General features: G+C 44.8%; 1 long non-coding RNA gene across 1 annotated transcript; it reads left to right on the top strand.

Moving 5' to 3' along the window:
- Positions 1-1494: 1494 nt before the first annotated feature.
- LOC128327847 (uncharacterized) lies at positions 1495-6265 on the top strand. The gene is made up of 3 exons (XR_008308832.1): positions 1495-1642; positions 4851-4914; positions 6062-6265. It is a non-coding gene; the product is annotated as an uncharacterized LOC128327847 (long non-coding RNA).
- The last annotated feature ends 272 nt before the right edge of the window (positions 6266-6537 follow it).

The following is a 6537-nucleotide window of genomic DNA, read 5'->3' on the forward strand; positions in this document are numbered from 1 at the left end:
CCAACTAACATGCCGGTCCCTCTGCAATACATTTAATCTGTGTGTCCAGCTGACATTTACACCCAAAGTACTCAAGAGATTCAATTAAGATAAGGAGCTTTCCTGTTTGTGAAATACAAGTTATTTCATTTTCCTGACTGATTCGAAGAGCGAGAGAGGGAGGGATAGGGAGGGAGAGAGAGTTAGTTCTCCCTTTATTCTCTACTTGAAAGGTAAACATAAAGCAGGAAGGAACAAAGGTCAGCCCCATGTCAGAGGCAGAAGGCAGCACATGATTTCTTATGCATTAATACAAATATACTGTCGGCTAACAGGTTCAAGAGTGAGCAAATCACTAGGAACTATAAGCTAGGATGCGAAGAATGGCGAGATTAGTTCTGTGGGTGAAACAAGGAGCTTCACCCTTTTCTCAGCCAGCAGCTTTTCATGCGGCATAAGAAAGTGCTTAAAGGCAATTTAGGGACATGGGAGACTGCTTTATACTGAGTCAGACCATTTGGCTGCTCTGGCCCAGGATAGTTTACACTGATTGGCAACAGCTCTCCAAGATTTCAAGTACAGGTAGGAGTCTTTTCCAGCTCAACTGTAGATGCCAGGGATTGAAGGGGTAGATACTCTAACACTGAGGTCTGGCCCCCACCCATAATTCATAATACGGCACTGGGAATAGTTGTTTCCAAAAATCCCTCAAGTTCCAGTGAGCTGTGCAAGGTCATGCGTGAATACTAGCCATATTTTACATAATATTTCCAATGCGGCTTATTTCAGGGTTTTTGGGGAATGGCGACATTTTTATTTAAAATGCAGGTGTGATAGTGAGTCATGAAACTATATGTAAGTGCATGAGAGAACCACAACCTCTAGAACTGCAGAAGAGGCAAGCTTTTCAGTTTAATCAGCAATATGAAGTGCTGCAGCAGAAACTTCAAACCAGCCTCTGGCTACACATGTGTGTCTCTGTTTCAATAGGCCGCAGGCAGAAACCTAAGAGGTATACCATATATACATAAAGGGAGCCTTGCTTAATTTGAAGGCCATAAACAGGAAAGCTACTTATCATAACTAAATCTCTTGAGTGCTTGAGGGTCCAATCTGATCTTAAGCATTCCAATGTCTAATAATTTGCTTTTGTCATTGTACTAGAAACTGCCTTGAGCGATTGCTACTGAAGTGTAAATGACAACTGGGAAAAGTTGTTTATCTCAGTCCTACCTGCCAGGCAAACATTATTATTACTGTTAGAAGTTGGAGCCATGATAGCACTAACAGTTGGCTCTTGGAGCACTCAGATGCCCCTTAGAATCCCAGTACTGCACAAGTGCTCTTGAGTGGTATTTTCACTCTAGGGCAGGCCTATTTTCACTCTAGGGCAGGCCTGTTCAACTTAGGCCTGCCAGCTGTTTTTGGACTACAACTCCCATAATTCTCAGCCACAGCAGCCAATAGCCAGGGATTATGGGAATTGTAGGCCAACATCTGCAGGAGGGCCGAAGTTGAGCAGGCCTGCACTGCCATAACAATAGCAATGGTTGCTGTCCTGGCATGTCAGCCCCAGAACCAATCCACGAGATGTCCACTTGCGCTAGACTTGAGCTCTTTGTGCCCGATTTTAGGAGTTTTAGATCTGATCACCATAGCTGAGGTATGCAACTGATGCCCTGAAAGAATATTTAGATCTGTGCACAGCTTAACCAATACATGCCAATAGAGCATGGTGGATTGATAGGGATCAACAAATAAAGTGCAGCTAGGCCTCTGGTTGCCTTCTTGAAGAATGGTTGTGGCACTTTCCACATAACTGGGTGGGTTCAAGCTAGCTGACCACAGGGAACAAGGTTTAGAAAACCATAGTTGAAATCTGCCAGATAGTCGTTATTAGGAGATAAACCACAGGATGAGTTAAAGGGGTGAATCAAAAAACAACTTTACCAAAAATGTGTGAAGGGGAGGAGGGAAATCTCATGACTGGATTTACCAGACTCCTATCTGAGATTAATCGGTTTTACAGTCTGTACAATTCTGTAGGCATTCTCAGGATCAATCCCTGACATCTCAGGTAGGGCTGGAAAAGACCCCTGTCTGAAACCCCGGACTGCTGCTGCCAGTCAGCATTGACAATACAGGGCTAGATGGACTGATGGACTGACTCAGCATACAGCAGCTGCAGTTTATCATCTGTATGATTAAGAGACATCCACTGGTAAAGCAGATATATTGTGGAAGAGAACGAAGCCAGATTCCTTTTTAAATCGTCTGTCCTAATTGATGCTTGAAAGCAGGCCAGGCCAGGCCAACAGATGAAGATACAGTCTCAGCAACCTGTTGGATGACTTTACTCTGCACACGTCTTTATGGGCTATCAATCTGGCTCTGTGCCACTGCCCAATAAAGCAAATACTCCATTGTGCCAGCAGAATGAAAGTGATGAAAGTGAAACGTTTGCTGAGGGAGGTTAGGTACTTTTGTTGCCTTCCCCTAAGCTATTGAGATGGAGTCTCAGAAAGTTTTTTTTTTAATTGATAAATGGTTAGTGTATTTGTAAGAAACACTTGTAAATTTACTGTTCCAGAGACTTGCTATTCTTTATGTGCCAAACTCAGAAAGCCAAAGCATAAACCTGTATACAAAAAGCTATGCATATACCTTCAGAGACAAAGCAACTCCTATTCTGAACAGTTCATGGCCTGCATAAGTAAGTAAGTAAGTAAGCAAGCAAGCAAGCCATTGCCTGCTGGAAATGTCACTAGAACTGAAGAAAAGATGAACATGACTAATCAGCACTCAGAGAGAAATTAGAGAATGTTAAAAATCTGATCTAGCTGGATTTAGGAGGATCAGGATCATGCCTCTGGTAAGGAGGAAACAACACTCCCATAGGAACCACTCAAGTTACGATCTTCTTCTAATTCTCTATTCCATACTCATGCATGCTATCAACTCAGAACTTCTGGAAAAGGGGCTCCAAGCCCCAAGGCTGTGAAACATATTCCCAGAGGAAGTTTGTCAATATCATTTCTCCTGATAATGATAATTTTATTTATTTATTTATTTATTACATTTATAAACCGCCCCATCCAGAGGCTCTGGGCGGTGTATAATAACGTTTAAAAAGACATAAAACCCACAATTCAAACAATGCTAAAACAATATAAAACCAATTCAAAAATGATTAAAACTACTTAAAACCAATTAAAATACTTTTAAAAACAACAACACTTTATAAGCCTTGGAAGGCCAGGCCAAATAAATAGGTTTTTAGGGCTCTCTTAAAGGCTGACAGCAAGCCTAAACTGCGGATATCTGCCAGGAGTGCATTCCATAGACCAGGAGCAGCTGCAGAAAAGGCCCGGTTCTGAGTTGCCACCAGATGTACCAGTGGCAACTGGAGACAGATGATCTCAACGTGTGATGGGGATCATACCGAAGAAGGCGCTCGCTAAGGTAACCCAGATCCAAGCCGTTCTGGGCTTTAAAGGTAATAACCAGCACTTTGTATTTCACCCGGAAACATATTGGCAGCCAGTGCAGCTGTTTTAAGACAGGAATAATATGGTCTCTCCAGGTTACCCCAGAGACCAATCTGGCTGCTGCATTTTGGACTAAATGAAGTTTCCGAACTACGTACAAAGGCAGCCCCACATAGAGCGCATTACAGTAGACAAGCCTGGAGGTTACCAGCGGATGCACCACTGTTTTGAGATCGTTCTCTTCAAGGAATGGACGCAGCTGTCAAATCAGCCAAAGCTGATAGAAAGCGCTCCTGGCCATAGCCTCCACCTGAGATACCATGGTGAGGCTTGGATCCAAGAGCACTCCTAAGCTGCGCACCTGTTCCTTCTGGGGGAGTGTAACCCCATCCAGTACAGGAAGATCTAACTCATCCCTTAAATTCCGATCCCCCGATAATGATAAATTCCATTTCAATAATGATGATAATGATAATATAATAATAAAAAATATAAGAACTGGTAAGCCCATTTATTCTCTTTGAAACATATAGAGGTACTTCACATGATCGGTGTGAAGCACCGTTCGGGATAGTGCAGGGAGAGCGGGCGTATCCACACATAGGCAGGGAGCTGCCCCTGGGCGGCCGGCTCTGTCACAGAGCCGGAAGGGATGTTGGAGGCCTCCGAACCGGTCCCTTGACCGGTCCATCCATGTTGGAGGCCTCCGAACCGGTTCGGAACCGGACCGGTCCGGCGGTCTGGCACTGAGGGGGGTCTACCTTTAAGGGTGGGGGGGAGTACTTACCCCTCCCGCCGCTCTTCCCCCTCCGGTGCTGCATTTAAACTCGAAGTTTTGGGGGCGGCAGAGTTCCTCCCTGCCGCCCCTGCCCCCGTCGTTGCCCGGAAGTCTCGGAAAGACGAGCATGCGTGCGCGCTGCATGTGACGTATGCAGCATGTGCGCACACACGTGCTCGTCTTTCCGAGACTTCCGGGCAACGATGGGGGCAGGGGCGGTAGGGAGGAACGCTGCCGCCTCCGATTACTTCGAGTTTAAATGCAGCGCTGGAGGGGGAAGAGTGGTGGGAGGGGTAAGTACTACCCCCGACCCTTAAAGGTAGACCACCCTCAGTGCCGGATCGCGCTGCGGTGGTTCTGTGCACACCACTACGAGCCGGCAGGGGCGGCAGGGATCTGGGGCTAGTCAGCCCCCGGAAGTTTCAGGATGCCCCGTGCAAATGTGCGGGGCATTCTGGAGAGACCCCCAGGGCTGGGAGGCTTGTTTCAGCCTCTCAGTGGGGGTATTCTCATGTGTTGCCATGGTGCGGAGCCATGCCGCAACATCACACAATCTGCTTCTGCCGATGAAAATATTAATTTTAAAATATAATTTTTCTTTATAGGTCTGGCTTTATACCAGGACTGCTCAACTTCAGCCCTCCTGTAGATGCTGGCCTACAACTAGAGGTGCTTTACCCTTGGACTTTGGGGCCGAAGTGCAGGGCTTCCACAGCCCCTGGGACCCCCCAAATCCTCTTTAGTCTGTCCTGGGTGGTGTGGTTGCCTGTTGGAGCATGGTGATGCTTAATTTGCAGGGGAGGGGGGTCCTGTAGGTCCAGGCTCCAAAATTTCCAGGCCTTTAGGTCCAGGCTCCAAAATTTCCTGAATGTACCTCTGCCTACAACTACCATAAACCCTGGCTATTGGCCACTGAGACTGGGGATTATAGGAGCTGTAGTCCAAAAACAGCTGGGAGGCTTTTGTTGAGCAGGCCACTCCAAATCCAGGAGTCATCTATATTTTGTCCCTTGTTCTTCTCTGTCCCTATTATTTATTGCCTGCTGCCTGGTTAAACACCAGGAATGATACTACTCCCACCCCTGTGTTCTATCGTGGCTTGGCATTTTGGCTTTACTATTCTAGACATCACTTGAATTTCTGGAAAAGGTCAAATCTTCATTGTGTGATTATTTTAAAAAAAATGCATAGCTGAGATAATATCTGGCTATTTCGCAGAAAAGCAGGCAGACTCACAGTTTCTTTTCATTTCCTCAACTGGATTGATGCCAGTCTATTTTATTTGCAGATCGTTTCTTAGTTGATTAGCTCAACACTGGCCTATTTCTCTGGACAATTTATGTATTTCCTCCTCCCTCCCCAAATTATCTTCCTAAACTAATTGGCATTACCCTGCCCATTCTGTCCATGGAAGGCCTACACCAATAGAAATATAAATGCATTGCAGTTATATTTTAAGTCCAGGATAGAGGTATTAATTACCAGAATCATAGAATTTTAGAGTTGGAAAGGACCCTGGAGATCTTCTAGTCAAGCTCATAGCTCAGTGCAGGAAACTGTTGCAGCACCTCTGATTTATGGCTCTATGCTTGATTCAGCCTCTGCTTGAAAATCTCCAGCCAAAGAGAGCCTACAATTTCATGAGGCAGACTGTTCTACTGTCGAACACCTCTTACAGTTAGCAAATTCTTCCTAATGGCTATTATAAATTCCAAGATGATGATGATGATGATGATGATTGATGATAATAAGAAGGCACAGTCAGTTTTCCCCAGGGTTCCACCCACTTTTATTCCTTTTGTTCCCGTCTGATAAGGATGAACTCCAGCATAGCTTGACCTCTTTCTTCCTTCTTCCACCTTCTGAAAGATGAAGTTGTCAACAAGGCAGATCAAGGACCTCCCACTCTTAGCAAACTTTGATCCAGTTCGAACAACACGGCAACCCTCAGTTACACTACCCTGGTGTTATTCAGGGTCTATAATAAAGAACAGAGGTCTATAATAAATTCCCACAATGGTATGCATCGCTTGTATTTCTCTTGTCTTTTATTTTCACCCAGATTTTTGTTAGAGATATTCTAACATTTATTAGACAGTAGCTAGACAAAAGAAGAAGAGCTCCTACTTTGAAATTAACGATTCGCTGACATGAGGAAAATAACTCAAAGTAGTCCTGTTGAAATTAAAATAACAAGTTAGGCAATGCCTAACATCTTTTTTAAATTCAATTGGACTACTTTGAGTAATTTCCCTCAACCAGTCAGCCACTGTCTATATATTCTATTATGTG

This window comes from Hemicordylus capensis, chromosome 5, assembly GCF_027244095.1.
Source record: "Hemicordylus capensis ecotype Gifberg chromosome 5, rHemCap1.1.pri, whole genome shotgun sequence".
Lineage (NCBI taxonomy): Eukaryota > Metazoa > Chordata > Lepidosauria > Squamata > Cordylidae > Hemicordylus > Hemicordylus capensis.